This window comes from Haemaphysalis longicornis, unplaced genomic scaffold, assembly GCF_048455015.1.
Source record: "Haemaphysalis longicornis isolate Haplotype H1 unplaced genomic scaffold, Haemaphysalis longicornis Haplotype H1 scaffold_4, whole genome shotgun sequence".
NCBI classification, from domain to species: domain Eukaryota; kingdom Metazoa; phylum Arthropoda; class Arachnida; order Ixodida; family Ixodidae; genus Haemaphysalis; species Haemaphysalis longicornis.
The window spans coordinates 158,694,258-158,712,534 of record NW_027526361.1 but is presented as its reverse complement, the minus strand read 5'-3'; the positions used below and the strand labels follow the sequence as shown (position 1 = coordinate 158,712,534).

General features: G+C 50.6%; 1 protein-coding gene and 1 long non-coding RNA gene across 3 annotated transcripts in view; both read right to left on the bottom strand.

Moving 5' to 3' along the window:
• The window catches only part of LOC144179471 (homeobox protein engrailed-2-A-like), a 159,989-nt gene that overhangs the window by 100,695 nt on the left and 41,017 nt on the right, over positions 1-18,277 (bottom strand). The gene's annotated exons all lie outside the window — the stretch shown is intronic.
• LOC144179472 (uncharacterized) lies at positions 4,046-6,032 on the bottom strand. The gene is made up of 3 exons (XR_013324245.1): positions 5,742-6,032; positions 5,184-5,270; positions 4,046-4,520 (listed from the first exon to the last, which is right to left on the bottom strand). It is a non-coding gene; the product is annotated as an uncharacterized LOC144179472 (long non-coding RNA).

Here is an 18,277-nt window from a genome sequence, read left to right as displayed (position 1 = left end):
GTTGCCATGGCGACGGCACCCGCCGCCGCTCTTCTTCACCGGCGAAGCCCTTTCGCCGCCGCGGGTGGTGTCGATACGAATCCGGAGTAGCGGTTCGCCGGGGACGTCGTCAACGCTTCCCTGGGCAACTGTGCCCTGTGGCGGGCAGCCAGCCAATACGCCTTAGAAAAACAGCGCCAAAAACGATACGATGTGAAGTAAAGACAACTGCGCTGAACTGTCAACCGAGATGAACAACGGATATATGCTAGAATAAAAAAACAAGGAGAAGACAAGCAAATCCATAACAAAAACACACAAAAAGGAAGTTGATTGTGGAAATGAAAGTAGCCACGTGTAATGCGTCGATCATGATCCTAGGTATTTTATCGCCCTGTCGTACAACTCGATAGACGGTGTGTCCACGCACCCATCTCTCATCGCGTGGATGACGAATGCCTCGTGTATGTCCCTCGTGCGCTGCTCACGACACCGCTCCAAGATGACGGCGCTATCAAATGCTGGTGGGGAGAGCTGGCACTTTGCACAGTGTGCAGCTAAACTGCTACCAGTGCCTGTCCGTAACTAGCCCGCCTCAGTTCACTTGTTCAGCTAATACTCTTCGCGGAGGGTGGGTGTACGAAGGGAACTCGTATACCAAATGCGATACCGCCGACACGGGCAACGCAGATATGTCGTTGTCGGCATCAACTGTTCGCTAGTATGCGCACCAATTGTGATCACTAATTAAGAGCAAGAAAGAGACCGAGAGATAACGTGCGCCCGTGACGAGCAGTTACGCCCACACAGAGAGACAACATTGAGGGGGATTCGTTTATGCGTGAGTTGCCTCCCAGGCATAAAGCGAGGTACTTCTGCTACAAATGCGCCATATTGCGCTGATTGAAAGAATGGTTTGGCATTTTATTTGTTCTCAATTTTACAGGTAAAGAGCACCCCTGTGAGCTACGTCGTGACCCGACCGAATATCGAATTGGAGCAACTATAGGTTAAATGGTCGGAGCTAGCTGACACTCCGTTGTTGCAGCCGCGCTCAGAAAAAGGCACGCGCTGATCAGCAAAATTACTCTGATCGGTTTCACACTTAACGCTCGCGCCAAGCAGGAAACGCAGAACCAGATGACCGTCCCAATTTCTCCGTACAAACCTCGAAACAACGGGTTAAGCTGCGCAAATAAAGAAGAATCGCCGTGGTTGACCTGTCTCGTACAGTGTCAAGTGCATTAAAACGAAAAATTCTCTTCCGAATGATCAGGCGTGCTAGCGCCAGCAAGCCGGCAATGCAGCGCCCAGCCTTTTTGGCCGATCTCCGCGCAGGGAGTCGCTGCGTAAGTGGATGAGCTGTGCTCTCGGCTTAGCACACCGGGTGTCCTACAGATTCCTGATCCAGTGCCCCGTGGGTGCGTTCACATGTGGCTGTGTGCCTGGGAGAGCTTTGACGATTCGCAAGCTTGCCGGCCTCCTCCTGCACTTGTACTTGGAAAGTTTTAGCTTTTCTTCTTTGCGTACATTCTGCCAGCTGCGATGAACTCTTCTCCTCGAGAAGGCGAGAACAGTTGGACGAAATCCTGCTTTTGTCGTCAGCGAACGACTTGTGGACGAGGCATCCATGAACCCCGTAGTAGTAGTAGTAAGTATTGTTGAATAAGGTGGACTTAGCCTTGCATAGCTGCCGGCAATTGCTCCGCCTAATCGTCCCCAATACCATATCAAATCTCTCAAAGTCATAACACCTCACTTAGTCCTAAAATAACAGACACGCAATGTCACCACACCTCACTTAGTCCTGTGGACTGCAAGAATCCGAGTAGGAGATGAGACACACATCTCTTCGCACAATCCAGTGGTCCCTAGGAAAAATAATGTTTTCCGATGTAGCATGGGGCACTCCTAACTTCTGGAGAATCTCGGTTGATGCGATGACTTAAAACTTGTTCCTTAGCAACTGCGACGACTTCTCTAGCCACCACGTTCGGGTTCACTTTCCAAAAAGACGCCTCAGCCGCAACTGGCTTGAACAGAATTGGAATGCCCGACGGCCTGCCGATCATCGGTACACTCCTCTGAATTCTGGGCCAAATGCGCAAGAAAATGCGATGATAGTAAAAACAATACACGCATTGCTCAGGGTTTGACTTGCAGGTTGCTTTTTCTGCAGGAGGCGGAAAAGGAAAATGGCTACGCGTGGGTGCGCGCCACTTGACATACAGTGCGGACACACGACGACAGAAACCGCGGCCTAATGCACGCACACGGTTCTCGCTACTACGACGGCGGGTTGTGCACTCGTCGTTTCCGAGGGACGCAGTTCACGTTGCTTGTACCAGGGGCCCCAAACATGCTCCACCATTCGGTAACGCCGTGACCCAGTTCCCTCACTGCTTTGCGTCTTTCAAAATAGAAGCAGGGCAGCCTATGGAAAAAAAAAAAAAGAAATATCGTACGGTGCAAATTTCACCGCGCGGTTAAATTTCCCACGGATTTCTGGCATCGTGCAAGCTCTCCGAGGGACCACACGTCGGCTGCAGTGGCCGTGCGAGAAGTCTTTTCTTGAGGCCATTGGGGTTCCTCAAAAACTTGGCTCCTCCGAGACCGAGGGCAGGAATTCCTCCGTGCAACGTTTCGAATTCGCTTCTCCCCTCGTGCGCGAGAACCCCGGGCTGAGGCAGTTGAAAGAGGCGCGCCTGTCGCGGTGGAAGTGGCAGCAGCGCGGATCGAGGTCGCTGAGAAGGCGCAGTCCCTCCGGACCACACTCTAAGCTGGGTAACCCTTAATAGAGGTATACATTTTCGAATTTTTGTAACCTATAATTTATAAGGTACAAATGTAACCTATATCTTCGTAACCTTTATATACGTATACACGTAAGGGTTACGCAGTTATTGGTTACTTTGCAGCTTTCAGCATGTATACCTTTATATAAGTTACATCTACCGCCGTCCAAGGCCACACAAATTGGATGGTGTGATGTTGCGCGCCAGGCGCGCTTTTGCCGGCGCCGCTGTGGCGACACCCCGAAGGCGCCTTTCCCGCGTGGTAAACAAACATCGCGTTAGTGGAAGATATGTGCGACCATGCTGTCCATTTCGTCGTCTAAACTTTTGCGTCGGGTGTCTTTTCTTCGTTCTTTGAATAAACTGCCGGCCACACGGCTGGGGCTAAAAGAGAAGTTACTTTTATAATTCCTAAAACAGCAGTGCCAAAAAGCTTGAAAATGTTCTCTTAATATATATGCATTGCATTACCTGTTCGATAATAGTTACCCAGGTTGTCACCCAAAAATCTTCGTGAGTATTGGCAACGCTTTAGTCTTATAAACAGGCATAACTAAATTTGATGTTTGCATCAGCTTTGTGCCGTTTAAGAAACCAGTATCAATATCAAACATGCATGATAGATCCTTTGGTAAATTGAGCTTTAGCTAAACAACATTAGGCTTTAGTGAAACCAAGCTTGAGTGGAAACATGCACTTGATAGCATACTTCAAAAGGACGCCAAAGTTATGATAACATAGCCTTAAGCCAAAAATTCTTGTCTGACAACCTAGGCCATGATTATCAAAAGAGAATGGCAGTACATGCACACATATTTGCGCATTTAACAGGAGCACATTTCCAGAAGCTTGGCATCAGTAGTTTTGAACATGGACATTTATTATTATGAAACACCTGTGGGCTATTTATTAAAAAGCAAAGCTGCGAACCACGCCAATGTTATTATCATTGCTTAATGAGTATTAGACGAGTGCACATTCCTGGGCGAATTGGTGTTTCCTATGTTGCTTTAGACTTCCAGGTAAAATTCGGTTTCTTCATATATCCTTATTAAACATATTTATTAAATTTTGGGTGAACAGCTTCCCAAACAGGGCCAAATATACAAATTCTTTACCTCAATATTTGCACGGATGTATGCAAAGCATTTCAAATTGTTTGGATACTGCCATTGAACAATTTCAGACGAATTCGAGCTTGAGCTACATTTATAAGATGGTTCTCAGGGGTGCACTTTCCCTGTACAGCGTTGTTGTCGTGGTTCCCCACAGAAAAAACGCAGAATGTGGGAAAGTAGAAAGAACATTTATTACAAATTCACTTTTTCATACAAAGCAGTGTTTATGGCTATGTTCCCTACATTCTCCGTTTCACTCAGTCTAATATTACACTTGGAATTCACTCGTCTTTACGAATTCATCTTTACACTTCCCTCTTAGGTTCCTCTTTACAGTTCCACCTGAGTTGTGATTCCCACGCCAAGTTATCGTTTTTTATGCAGCACTAACAAGTTTCTAGGCCGATTGCAATCTGTCTTTTGGACAAACTTTAAATGGTATCTATAGTTTCCTGCATGAAAAAAGGCGCTTGGAAAAATTCAGAGATAAGCTTCGCAATTTACGTAGTACACAAGCAGACACAAAATCAGGGCACGTTGAAGATTTCCCTGCTTGTTCCCTGCTGCCGCAGATGGAGGTATATATGTGAGGGGCCGTTACTTGGATTTCCCCACCTTGAAGAGCCATCTACAGAAAATTTCAGAAAAAGAACAAAATCCAGTGCAACCATAAGCCCCTCACACCAAACCAAAGGTATGTGAAGTACGAAAAATATATTGCACGGAAATGAAGACGGAGACCAGAGAATGAAATGAAAGGCCACACCAGAGGAGTGATTTACGGCCTTTCCTAATAATTTCACATCATTTCAGTAATCGTTACACAGAGTAATTTGGCCGCATTGTTCAGAACAACGCGAAGCCACTCTAGTCATACCGGCCAACCTTCCCGAATTTTAATCGTGCCGTGTTCCAGTTTATCTCGCGAAATGTTTCTGCATGCTCACCCAGAACAGGCAGAAAGTTTGGGCTACGAGATAAACTGACATACATTTGCAAAAGAGAAAACAAAAACGTTTCCGCGCCTTCATGTGGAATCACTCGTACACGCAACAGAGCGAACGTCGCACTAAACCCAGGAAACGTGCTTTCCGAATGCTGACGCCACCTGCGGCACATTTTTGGCAGTACTGAAACATCCTCCCCCCCCCCCCCCCCCTTCCCCTTGTACTTGGCAGTTTCATTTTGAACAAGGATCCCACGTGGAAGCCGAAACGTTTTTCATTTAAGTAAAGTGTTCTTATCGGTGGTTTCTTCCTCGGCTATCAGTAAAAAGGAATCGCCAACTTACATTTTTGCTTCGTCCAGATGTGTTGTGGGAGAGGATACATCTAGAACTTGCACCGATCTTCAAGTGGCATTCCCAGGAGGTCTGTACCTGTAATGACTCGAAGGGTTATTGGGTTAAAATGTAATAGGCTCTGGAGCTGGGCAGTTGGTATACATTCATAATGAAAGAACACCTCAAACTTGACAAGACGAAGAAAAGAACACAGCACAAGCACTCACCAACAACTGGAGATTTCTTACAGAGCTATTTTAGAAAAAGAGTTCTTCTTGTTGGCTCTGCAAAACCACGCATCCTATAGAATAGCTAGAGTTGCTGAAAAACTACAAAGCTCCATGCTGAGGAAATCGTTATGTGAATTCATAACGTTCATGTAGTAACGAACTGATAGAAAGAGTCACTAAACATCAGGCAAAATAAGATACGAAATATAACATCATAACACTTGAAGAAAGGCCTCGCATTTTTACAAGTGAATCATACTTTTGTCTGTGCAGGCCTGGGTGCCATCTTTACAAAGAATATTTGAATGAATGTGTTTTAGTTACTGCATTTTCATACCGTTGTTTCCGCTGAAATCACACTTCATTTCAACTTGTGTCATACGCAGGGGAGTCCTGGTTGTCATCTCAAGGAACACTGCCTGCAAGAAAAAAACAGTAGTGCTGATAAGTCATAGCATAGGTAGCCAGATGCAACCACACTTTTTGAACAGCCAGGATCCGATGAGGGTGCAGAACCCATTTTTACACCTGCACCTGTCTCTGTGTAATTCGTCACAATTTCTGTATCATCAAAAAACAACAAACAAGCAGCCTGCATGCTGGCTCATACATACCACCATTCTGTAAAGTCGCTTTACTGCACTACACTAGGATCACGCGAGACAATCATTTGCCCTGCAATACCACGCCAATAAATAAACGACTGATTTGTGCGAATGAGAATAATAAACCACTTAACATGGTGGAAATGGCCCGCAGTCTCAAAATGACTAACACCAAATTTACCCACTCAAGGAAAAGAATGAAAAAAATGAGGAGTGTTGTACATACGAAAACTTTTTATTGTGCCGTAAGGCAAACTTTCACAAAAAAGAGGCTTGTGCTGGACAAAAGTGAGTTCAGAAATTTCGGGCAGCATTTAGTGGACTACTTTTCTGCATCACACACCTTGTGTTTATCCGGATATATTACTACAAGACCAATAAAATGAACACCATTCCGAATACATGCGGCGAGGAAAATGAACATTTTCCGACGACTGAAACAAAATGATAATACCCAGAGAATAGCGCGATAATATAAGACTTTAATTGGAAAAAATTCGATTATTCAAACAGAGCTACCTGGCAATTACATGGTTCAATAACTCGTCAAGTGCGCCCGATGCAGCGAACAGCGTAAACAAAACGCTCAACACATGACGAAGGCGCGCAAAGAGAGCAGAAAGCCGGTCACGGGCGCCGTTATCTGTGCTTTCCCGATCGTCCGCTCTAGTCTGACGCAACGAACGCAAGCCCGTGATTTCATTCAATTGCCGTCGCGGACAACAGAAAACGTCCAGCGAAGCAACCAGTCAGGTAACGAAAATCACTCTCGAATGCTGCAATTTCAAACTGAAAAGCCTCCAGCGAAAAGATACATCCGATGAAAACACCGAAACCGTCACGGGAATATACTCACCGAGTTCGCTTTCACTGGCGCCGGGGCATTGGTCCAACATGCGAACTTGATGCTGATCGTAGAAGAACGGGCTGTGAAGCGCTGCCAGTCACAAATGGGCTCGCCGCAGCCTCCGCGACTCACGCCGACAAATAAGTCTTGTTACAGCAATCCTCGCTTCATCGTAGGGGTATCACAGCGGTTAAAAGGCTCGAGTGGCGCGAAAACGCGGCCACCGGGCCTGCCGGCGCCGCCATTTCTCTATATCCCGTCATGCAACAGAGAAATGAACGGCCGCCGGGAGAGAAGGCGCGACGAGCATCTCTTAGAGGTTACAGGGCGTTTTATAGGTTACAACGTAGAGGTTACATGTCAGATTTTGTTGATGTAACCTATAAATCATTATTGTAACCTATAAATCGCTTTTAACCTCACGCTTGTAACCCTTAGAACGGACTGGGATAAAGAAAACATCAAAATGAATCCATCATAACCTTTATTTTATAGGTTACTTCCGTTTAGAAGTTACATTATGGGTTACCCGGATTAGAGTGCAGCCCGGGAAACAAGGCGCGACACCGGGCGGTGCGTGGGAAAGCGGCGTACACGTACGTGGACGGCAGCGACGGATATCGCTGCGGCGGTCGTAAACGGCGGTTACGTGGCCACCGCGACAGGCCGCTCGTCACCCGTGCCGTCGATGGGTGGTCCGAGCGCTGCGGTAGGCCGGACGTCTCAATCGAGGATCCGCGGGGACAAGCGGGCGCGCTTGTTTGTCCTGCAGGCCTCTCCTTCTGCAGGCGCTGCTGTTTGCGCCGTCCAAACACGGCACGCACCAGCGGAGCGCCGCCGCAGGTAAAGTTTAACGCCCAGCCATCATGGCACTCGGTCGCTCGCTGCGGAACGCGTCGTCGTGGGCCGCCTGCCGGGCGTGCAAACATCACCAGTTGTTGGCCCTGCTCGCCGAGTGCGGGAACAATGTTGCCCACGGTTCCTCCATTCTCTCTCGCCAGGGTCCATTTCACTTGGAGGTGAACACCGAGAGAAGAAGGTTCGTGGAACGTCGTCTCGGCGAGCACTGGCGGGTCTCCCCCGGCGTTGGCTTTGCGGGGGCGCGTTTTTAGACCCGCCTCCAGCCCACGTAGGTCGTGGGGCCGCAAAGAGCGACCGGAGAGCCTGTGGAAACGACGAAAAAGCCTGGCACACCAGATTGTCTTGCGGGCATGTCGCGGGCGTGGACAGCTGAGCGGAAGCTTGAAATGTGTTTGGCGAAATCAAGGCGTTGCTGCTCAACGTAGGCGCCCAAAAGAACGTCAAAGGTCCCCACACGGCCAGTACCTTCGGCGGTGTCACTCGTTCTTGCAGCCCTCCTTGCGGTCTTGAAGTCATGAAGACACGGCCCGCATGGTTGGGGGAAATAGCACCAACTGCCGTCCCGTGAGCATCGTACGTTCCCGTATAAATGTCGGATATGCGTGCAAATTTCTGTTTATAGTGTCCGCTAATGAATTCCTTTAGTGCGGTTTTGACGGAGGCGGCGTTGGACGCGGTGTGGCGCTGAGGGCCGGCAGCTGGCTCACCCAATGCAGTCGCGCTCTCGGAAATACAACGACGCCAGTCATGTGCCACACAGGCTTGCTTTGTCAGGAGCGATGTCCCCCGGCTCCTTCAGCGACCCTCGTGCCATCTCCTCGGAGTGGGCTGTCGGTACGAGCTCGCACGTGCTTATGTCTGCTTGAGTGCACGCCTACGCCTCAAGAAATAAATGTAAAAAAAATCAAATGAGAAAATCAAGACGTCAGAACCTCGCCACTTTGTTAAAAACAAAAACAAAGACAAGATATACACAGCCAGGGTCAACCACGGAGGAGCGTATACGAATCGGGTCTCTAGCCCTGGCCACCTTCTCTGTTGGGGTGTTTCTAAAGCGCGCTTCAGCGTGCACGGAAACATGGGGGCAGTGGTGTTCTTGCTCTTCCACTGACGAATATCAGCCAGGAATGCAACTTGCCACTCATCTGTATAACACCGCCGTCCAACGCCTATGCACCTCTACCGCTATGCCGCTATAGAAGCATACAACGCCTCTGTCAGCCTACACAGATGTGCATCCTTGTCGTCTCCAGATGCAATCGTTTCGTTGTCTTGAGAGAAAACAGGGCGTGCGCCCGGCACAGGTCCTGTCCTTCGAGACCTGTTTTCACGTGGTTTGGACGAAGTGAGATGCGGGACATAACGCGCTGTTGTTGACCTGACACGACGGTCACGGTCCCTCCAACGTCACGGCTATACAGAGCGAATTGCGCAGCATATATTGCGCAGCACTGCCACATCGATCAAAATCACTGCCATTAACTAAGACCAGTGACTCGCAGCAAGAAGAGAAAAAAAAAAAAAACGGTGAGTTTTTGTTGTTCATATTTGAGCCCGCTGGCAGTGCTCGGAGGAACAAAAAAGCTACTCGATGAACAGAAGGATCGGTTTGGTCCACTTTGATCTTGACGCCAGCGGCAGGCAACGAGCGCCTTCGCGACTTGTTCCTGTCGGCCGCATTAAGCAGCAGCGCCCGAAGGACCGGGAGGAGGCGTCGGGCGGCCAATCAGCTAATTGGCGATGTTCCCCTCCCCAACGCGAGGTGATCGACAAGGCGCATCCCTCGTGGCTCTCCCACTGCCTCTGCACACGGCCCCGAGCTTCGGCGGGCCTTGGCTGGGAACGAGCAGGGGGCCTTCCCGGCGTCCCCCGCGCGCATCGATCGGCGGCGCCAGATTGCCGGGCGAGATTGTCCCCGGCTGCTCTCGTGACAGCGAAGAATTTAATAAAGCGCCTCGCTCTTTATGAAGGGGCAAATCGCGAGCCCCACTCCGAGGCCCCCTCGGGCGCACCGGGGCGCGATTAGCCGCGCCGCCTAGGGGGCCCAGGGAGAGAGAGAGAGGGCGCCGCGGGGCCAAGCCGGAACATCGGCTGTGAGTGCGCGAAGCGGGCACTGGGGCGAAATTTTGCTGCGCGAACCTTGCTTGTGCACTAGTTCAAAACCGGCCAAAGAACACCCGATCGGTGGCATACGCTCCGTTCGCGTATGTGTCGAGCGAGCGCGGTGACTTCGTACGGTGGGCGGCGAGTAAGCGGCGACCATGCGGAGGGTTTTTTCCGGAAGGTGAGCCCGTGGTCTTCTCGAAGGCTTCGCAACCGAGCTGGGAGAGAGCGGCACGAGATGTAAATTAAGAGTACGCGTGCACTGGAAAAAGAATGCAGTTTTTTAGTCTCTCTCTTTCTCTCTCAAACGCACACCCGAAGAGAGAGATGGAAGGAGGGAGGCCGAGAGCCCCTCGATCCTCTTCGTGGTAGAGGCGGTGGAGGCACTGAAGCCCCTATTGCAGAGATGGGCCTCCAGCAGATTAAAACAACGGCGTCATTCGTTTCCACATTCCTGTTGATCCAGTGCTCCTGGTGAACGGATGATGACGATGCGTTTTTGCATACATAAGTACATATACGCACGGGGAGGTATTACTTCTTGGACCATATCATACATGATATACCCGAGCGCTAGTGGCTAAAGCCAGACTCTTGAAGCGCCTTTGCGCACACTCAGTGACTGCCTATTGCTCTTTGGCGTCAGGCGGCCCGCCACCACTACAGTACGCGGGTAATTAGGAGGACTGTCGGTATCGCGGCCCTCGAATGAAGGACAGACGGCATAGCCCCTCCCAGCATAGCGCTCACTAAAAGATGCCTCGGAAGGAGGCGGTGCTCGCTGATGCAGCAGCGCTGAAGACGGACGGACGCCTTTCACTCGGCGACCGCGCAGCAAGGCGAGCACAGCGTACGCGATCACGCTGGTCATATACAGGTGAGGAGCATTGCCTAAAGGAACGACAAGTGACGATGATTAGGGGAAAATAAGGCGAAGCGGACAACCGCAGTGCTCGCAATAAATATTTCCAGCGGGTTTACTGATGGCGAGGCGGCATGGATACATGTCTTGTCCGCGTGCAGGCGATGGTTCGTGACGGCGGTTGGTGACAATAATTGATGAGAGGGCACGCGGACTGCTGCTGTAGAGTTGTGTCGCCGTACCTTGTTTACCTCAGACAGCGTAGCGCTCGTTCCCACAGGCGCCGGCGAGGCACGCGCAGTGCACAGCGCCGCCCACAACTGCACCACCGGCTGCGTCCTTTCGGTATCGGCACCCGCCATGCAAATCGCTGCTGCTGCCGTCAAGTGGCGTTTATGGCAGCAATTACAGGAGCCTCCGGGTCCCCCAGCGGTTCCCGCGCCCGGAGGTGCGGGACCCGCGCCCATTGTATCCCGCGCGGGGAGAACGCGTGTCCGACACTGCGGGGCCGCCCTTTGACGCCATGATTCAGCGCCTGCTCGCCCGCAGTTCATCGAGCCGCGATCCCCCGAGGACTGCTGCTGCTGCTGCCAAAGATGGAGAGCAGAAGAAAAAAAAAACGGAATTCCCAGCGGCGTGGAATTCGTTTTGACTCAACTCGCGCGCGCCGGAGCGAAATTGTCGCATTCTTGCGCCGCTCTTGTTCTCGCCCGGGTGTTCCTTCTCTTTTTTCCGGCCCTCTTTTTTCCTTTCCCTCCCGGCGTTCTGGCCGCAGCTCTGCTGCCGCCGGGGAGGGGGCGGCCGGCCGCTGTTTGCTCGTGACGCCGGCGAGGAACGCGCGAACCTTCACACATGGACGCTCCTTGCGCGCGGAAATTTATTCGCTCGGCCGCGCTCGCTCTTTTTCAGCTGCCCTTTCTTCCCCGCACCGGAGCGTTTTATTTCGCGCTGATGGAACACCCGAGCACCCGCGATGAAAAGGCGCCTCTCTCTCGGCCTACGAGTCTACACACGCGCGCTCCGAGGCGCGCCGACTGCGCACACAAAAGAAGACAAAAATGCTTTGCTGCTCTCGCTCACTTTTTGGACACTCGCATGGAGACTTACAAAAATCTTGCACCTGCGAGCTATGCGCAACGGGGTTAGTGTTACGGGACATTTCCTTGTTTTGCAAAATTACTGCCCCTGTCTCTTCTGCACGAAGGCTTTCATGTCCCTGCGAACATGCGTGTGGTGCCTCGAATAATTTGGGTACACCGCGCGCAGTGCGCACGTGAAGATGTAACGGCTTTAAAAGTATGCTTGCGGATTGAAGATCGGCTGCGCAATTGAATAACCCTTTTTTTTTTACGCGCTGTCGTATGCGTGTACAAGCTCGCCAGTTGACAGAGAGGCCTGCTTCTTCGTCCCGTACGCCGGCGATGCATGCTGGCATACGGGAACTGGCCCGCCCTCTGAGAATGAAGCTGCTGCCAAAGGGACGTCCGTGAATCACGGGAGCCCGCGTGCTTGTGTTGGCTCCTCCGTCTCGTGGAATGAGCCTGTCACGCAATGTCACAAAAAAAAAAATAAAAAAACAGTTCGAGTCGAGTTGAACGTGGCTCACACATTGCTTGACCCGCACAAAATCCAGCAAGCAATCTTCGCCTCTTCACTCCACGTGTGTTGTGTGTGTTCTCGAAGTACATGGTTCGCAGGCAGACATTCATTACCTTTCTGCGTGCGTTTAGGCCCCTCGATGCTGTGTTTGGGCTGAGCGATGTTCTCGGCTTTTGGGAGGGCCTCAGTCGGGCCTCGCGTGCAACCGCCGTTTCTCAGGGGCACAGGACTGGACGGAGTCGCGTGAAAAAAATCCTGCTCTATACCGGTGGAAAGTTGGGCTTCTTTGACGCTAGTCATCACGGAAACAAACAGCGCATAAACTGGGCAGGACGAGAACACAACAGCGCTTATTGCGTTTTTTTAGTGTTCTCGTGCTATCCAACTTACGCGCTGTTCAAGTTCGTGGCGATCTTCATTCTGTATTTTACTAGGAATGTTAGCGCATCATCCGACATTTTTCCATTTCTATATCCAGTTTTTTCTCTTTCCTTTGCTTTTTCTCATCACCTGGCGTAGCAAGGCACGGCAAACGTCGTCGCTCTCATTAAATGTATTCTCTCTCGCCAACTGACGGCTGCCAGTACATTTTTTATTTCACTATCAATAAAGTGTCGGGGACTTCTACATAGAATGTTGCAGGACAACTATCGAACCAAGAGAAGCATGCATCTATCAGAAATAAAAGAAAACAGCACATCGCCAGTCCTCCCTCTTCCAGGAGCTACAATTCGAGCAAATTCTCAAATAACTGCAGCCAAATAACACTAAACTTTTCACACCCCTTTTCGCGAAAAAGAGTGCTGGGAAGCCATTACAGCCTTTTCCTGTAATATCAACATCCTTGTTCGTAGCTCACCCATTTCGTGTGGAAAAAAGGGTGTTTACCAACCTCAGCGCTCTTGTTTTTGTTAGGGTGTTGAAAGGGTGTAGAAAAGGTGTTTAGCTGTTCATTAAGGCCATGCATACATGTATAATTGCACTGCGAAGCACGAGACATCCCCTCATACCCTCCTTCCAGCCTCGTAAGAAATGTGCAAAAGCAAAAAAAAAAAAAAACTGTTCGTCCGCAATGATCCCTCGTTTCCATATACTTCGGCCTCATGGCTCAAGGAGCTTTGGCACGTGAAACGTAAGTTTGAACCCTTAAAATTTAAAAAAAAGCTATATATACACACTAAACTTCCTGCGCCCTTATTGCCTAAAATGGGTGTTATAATAAGGAATAAGGGTGTTGGAATAAGGGTGTTGGAAAGCCATTACGCCCTTTTTCTTAGGTTCCAATGCCCCAATTTGTGGCTTTACACTCTTCTTGAGTGGCGAAATTGGTGTTGGCCGACAGAAACAACCTTGATTTTCCGTAGGGTGTTAAAAGTTTGCGAAATAGAGTTCAGTTGCAAAAAAAAAGGAAACAGCGGAGGGGGAGGGGGTCGATCTAGCTTCTTCCGGGGTTACTACGTTTAGCTGGGCTTTCCTAAGTTTTATTAGGTTTTGCGATGTTCTTGCTATGATATCTAGGCTGAGTGCTGCGGGGTGAGGCCAAGTTTAGCCGGATTTTGCAGGGCTGTTCCTGTGTGCCTCCCACACTGACAACAGATCCGAAGAAAAACAAGCAAGCTAGGTCGACCCCCAGCTCCGCTCCACTACAGCCATGCACCACCCGTGCAAGCTGCGCCAATTCTGCTCTCTTTTTTGCGTTTCGGCATCCCAAAAACACTAGCACTTTTAAAACGGCAGAGCAAGAGGGGCGCATACGCATGCCGGACATGCACCCGTTGTGCTCACACTCGAACAGGCTCCAAAGCCGGCTTCGCTGCTATAATGTTCTGCCCACACGCTAAAACAAAGGGTGCGGGCAGCGCAGCTACGCCTGACATCGGCTGAACGCGGAGCATGGCATACAGACACATTCAGTACGCACAAGTCACACTTGGACCACAAATGCATTGAGCAAGAAAGCCAACGGCACGCGTGGAGAGAGCGGCTACATGTACTTACTGAAAGAAAAAAACACCGGCTCTTCTTGCTTTTATAGCCAGCAGAAGAAATTCTTCCGACATAGTCGCTGGGCACGTCATAAAAATAAGATATTTTAGCGCTAATTTTCGGAATTATACGTTTTAACGTGATCATATAAAAGTCAGCAAACGGATTTGCAAAACGTTTCTAATCGTGAGGTAGTTATTATGGTTAATAAGTCGTAGAATCTTATTAATACCAAACACATACCCCACCCCATTTCATCACCCACCAAGAAGAGTGCTAATTATTTCAATACCCTTTTTCCCACAAGGGTGTAAAGCTAAAAATTAAAGCGTAGGAAAAAGGGTGTAAAAGACCTCCAACTATGTAGGTATTTCATTTCATTTCATTTCATTTCATTTCATTTCTTTGCTCCTTAAAGGCCCGAAGGCATTACATAAGGGGGGGCTTGCGCAAAGGTATAAGAATGCATACACGGAAAATAACAACAACAACAACAACAAGACTACAATAAAAAGCAACATCAGTTAGCCAGCGAAACTATTGTAAACATAATTACTCGAGAGAGAGAGAGAAAAAAAAAAGAGAGAACGTGACAACGGAATTTTCACAATCGACTCGGCAGGGGTATCAAGTGAAGGCTGAAAGGTTCGCCGTTTCAAGTTTTTTGCGAAATAATTTTCGGTTAGGGCATGAAGCTATGTCATTGGGTTTACACCCGTTTACACGCGTGGCCCGAACATTTTCTGCAAGCGCAGCAATGTTTTGTACCACAGGATGTTTACGACCACAGGAATTGGCTTAATTTTTTGCCAGCGGAGCTCTGATTGATGATTGATTGTAGGGTTTAACGCGCCGACGCAACGCACGCGATGAGGCGCGCCGTAGTGGAGGGCTCCGGATTAATTTTGACCACCTGGGGATCTTTATTGTGCGCCGAAATCTCGTACACACGGGCGTTTTTGCTTTTCGCCTCCATCAGAAAAGCGACCGCCGCGGCCGGGAAACGAACCCGCGACCTCGTGCTCAGCAGCGCAACGCCTTCGCCACTGAGCAGCGGAGCTCTTTGAGCTTGAGCTAGATTCGGTGGCGTTAGCAACCAAATACCAAGAAAAAGAACTGCGCCGCCTGTAAAGGGTGCACCACGGCAGTAAGGGTATTATGGCAGTGAAGCCGGCTTTCGAGCCTCTTCGAGTGTGAGCACAAGGGTCGCATGTGTATGCGCACCTGTTGCTGTACCGTTTTAAAAGTACTTGACTTTTTGGGACACTAGAACGCAAAAAAAAACAAACAACGGCAGCTTGCACCAGTGGCTGGAGAAACAGCGGAGCGGGGTTGCATGCCCCAGCTTGTTTCCCCCTTGAATCGCTGTCAGTCCGGCTAAACTTGGCTTCTTCCCTCGCCCCTCAGCACTTAGCCTAGCCTAACAAAACTTAGAAAAGCCTAGCAATACCTGAAAAAACTTAGCAGCATCGGAGGAAGTTGTTGTTGTTGTTTTACAGCTGCCCACATATTTCACACCTTGTCAACACCCCAGAGAAAACCAAGTGAAATTATACATACATGCATGGCCTTAATAAACAGCTAAACACCTTTTCTACACCCTTTCAACACCCTAACAAAAACAAGAGCACTGAAGTTGGTAAACACCCTTTTTTCCACACGAAATGGGTGTGGAGCTACGAACAAGGATGTTGAGATTCAAGAGAATGTCCTCCCACTACCTTTTTTCCACTTGTGCTACGCCCGTTTTGGCCAAAAAGGGTGTGAAATAAGTTCAGTGTCCAGCTTGTTCAGAGCTATGCAGTGCTAGTGATAAGGCCACGTAACACCTGCCCACTCCGAACCCCCGGACAGGGCCGCCTATGATCCTCCGCCTCGGAACAAAAGACAAAGGGCTCCTCCCCCTTTACCATGCCGGATGCATGCGCTGCAGAGATGCCCGCGTGCATCGGTGAGCTGAATTTCGCGCGAAGCCACACGACGGCCGCGCTCACAGGGAATTGTGCTCCAGATATTCTCAGGAACGCTCGTGCGTTACAAAATTCGCCCCGAAATCATGCCGGGCGAGGCCCTGGGACCTCGGTGCAAAAATGCAAAAAAAGGAGATCAGCGAAATTGCGCTCTGTACGTAGGAAATTACGAGTACATCCGAAACTGCACGTCGTGCTGCAGCACGACGACGGCAAGCGCCATTTCTTAATTTGTTCAACACAGGCGAGGCCCCTCGGCCATCAACGCCGCCGGTCAGAGGGTCGCTGATACGAACTACTTTTTGGCAGCAACCGCGAAGTCACAATACAAATTGAAACGCGTGAGTAACGATCACGCCGGTTTTAGTGCGAACAATTTCTAGTGCGGGCAACAGCGGGGATTTGCCAGCAGCCGCTTGCTTTCACTGCCCTAGCTGCATGCGACTCACGGGCCGATTGGCCGTTGTCGACGAAAGCTTCCGCCAGTAAACATGATTGTGGCTCTCGTTGTGTTTGATGTCGCCACTTGAATGCGCAGAGTTAGCGCACTGACAACTGTCGCGGTTCTCAGCACCTGACGTCAAGTCGATGGGAATTCCGAAGTTCGTCAATTTTCTCCATCTTTTTGGTTAAAAGAATGTGCTTCAAGGCCGGAACGGACATGATGGAGCAATCAAATGCTATTTCGTTTCATTTAAAAAAACTTAGGACGTCCTCGTTGGCGCCTCGGTGTGCCGTGCCCCGCTGCATACACGGAGGCCCCACTTTTGCAAGGCAGCAGTTCGAAAATGCAAGCAAAAGCGGCCGCCGTGAAACAGGCCGTGGCCTTCGCCAAATGTGGAAATATAACATTGGCAATATACATGACAGCGAGCCTTCTACTCGTAACATAGCCCTTTGCGGGAAACTGCGCACGACTTGCGTATACAGAAATGCGCTTTGAGAGTTGCTTCCCGTCTCAAGTTTAACAGAACCACCTCTTAAACGCCGTATTGCACCTAAGATGAGGCTTGACGCTCCAGTCAAACTGGGCGAAAAATTCCGTGGAGCACCCTGGAACGGTTATTATGCATGTAGTTACGAAAGTAATGAAACCCCGGAAACGATGGACAAGCGCAATGAGAAATGCCCTCTCATTTCACAGCAGAAAGGAGGCATTAAGGAGAACGTGTGGTCGCCACTGCAGCTTCGACCGTCAAATATTTGGCCTCCCTCGTCGGGCACCCCCAAGGAAAATTCGCGCCCAGCCCACGCGGCGGCGGACTCGTGCGCGCTATTCTTCGCGGGGCGTGAGTGCGGCCGCGGCGAGCCCCGCTGGGCGTGATGCTCGTAGCAGCTGTCACGGCCGGCCGGCGGCTGCAGTGCATTAGCCGAGCGGGCCAATGAGAGCGGCGTGCGCCGGCTCACGGCTCGGGGCGTCGTAATCGTTTTCAGGTGGGGCATCGATCGGCCGTTGCCTACGGTTACGCGGACGGCACCAGGCAGGAGAGCGCAATCCGGCTGAAAGCATTGTTTGGGCGTCCTCCTCGCACCGGAGCTCTGCAATTAGGGGAGCACCCTGTGACGTCGCTGGCCGTCGCGCTCGACTGCCCGACGGTGGCCAGGACGACGGCCGCGGCGCGATTGGCGGCCCGCCGTTGAGGGGCCCTCAACCCGAGGGGCTGTTGTCAGCCGAAGGAGAGAAACTGGGATTTGCGAATTCAAAGCGTTTGATTACTGAGAACACTGAGGTCACAGTGCACCTGGACAGGGGAGAGATCGCCCGACGTGGTGCACAGGCGGCGTGGGGCGACTCTCGGCAGCGATGGTGCCTACACGTGAGAGGGTGAAAACCCGCGTCTGGCGTCGCCCCATGTTCTCGGGCATAGCACACCCGACTCAGGGGCTCTCGAGGAGCTGCTCGGTTCCTCGGCGCGGCCGTGGCCATAAATGCGGTTTTTCTGCGTGCCTTCGGGCGGCAGCTTCGGTGGTGTCGAGTGACCAAGTCGGCCGTTTTCGCTTCTCGGCGGAGAGAATTCTTCGAATCGTCGTAGCTAGCTG